Genomic DNA, 1,109 nt, shown 5'->3' with positions numbered 1-1,109 from the left:
TTAGCGAAATTTGATTGGCTAAATCTATGGCAGCCATCTTGGATGGTACACACACACAGTTCTGCGTATTTCGAACATCGAATACATTGCGGTTAGCGCTCTAGTATTCTTATTATATCTCTATGAGAAATACAGTGTACCGATAGCTTTGCACCATGAGTGTTACTCCAACTGTTCTATTAAAGAACACATGACCGCCAGATACTGTTGAACGTAAATCAGTCCTTCCTGTTTTAATTACCGTAACTATTCATAATTAATTTAATACGTACTTTAAAATAATGTGATATAAAGTAGAAAATAAAGGGAATTTTGAATTTAATTCTGTAGATAGCGTACACTGGGTTTAAACCAAACAATATTAGGTAGCGTATATATTAAACCGTAATTATCAGAATCTGTCTCTTATACACATCTACTCGCACTCGACAAAATTATTTTATATAAATTATGTTCAACCCCACCAAACAGTACAATTGTTCACAATTCACTCGCGTAAAACTTTTACGTTTAATTGTTCGCAATGGGTATTGGATATAGGAAAATAATAATAATACAATCTACCTGCAATAAGCCTTTAGTTCTCAAAGGTTTATAAATTGGCCTATATAGATATAGCCTAATAATAATTATTGCATATAATATTGGATCCTGCGTATTTCTTTTGAACTATTATCAATATTATATTTAAAGTTCATAAACAATAATTTATATGTCGGATGTTCAACGCATACGTAATTGTTTTTATATAAAAGTGACTTACCATATCATAGATAGTGTTACGATATTATTGCAATAGCAATATGTCCACATAATTAAAATGCCGCCTCTTCGACGCGTAGGCCTACCTAGTTTTACACTTTTATATAACCGTTAATTACAATATCATAAATAGTAATATTTTTCACAATAATATAATACTAAGTCCAAATACAGGTTATTTAGCGCGTGTGTAAGTATATATTTGTATATGGTGAACTCTAGGTATTGAACAAAGAGAGCATAGCATAGAAAAATGTTATACTGTAAAACGTAACGAAACAAGAGGAACGATGTACGATAATTTATGTGGTAGTCGTCAAACTCTCGTCAAACAATCAATAAAGAAT

Source organism: Anneissia japonica, unplaced genomic scaffold (genome assembly GCF_011630105.1).
Source record: "Anneissia japonica isolate Jap-2015-1 unplaced genomic scaffold, ASM1163010v1 scaffold61593_len78748_cov122, whole genome shotgun sequence".
Classification (NCBI taxonomy): Eukaryota; Metazoa; Echinodermata; class Crinoidea; order Comatulida; family Comatulidae; genus Anneissia; species Anneissia japonica.
The sequence above is the reverse complement of the archived record's forward strand: the minus strand, read 5'-3'. Positions refer to the sequence as shown.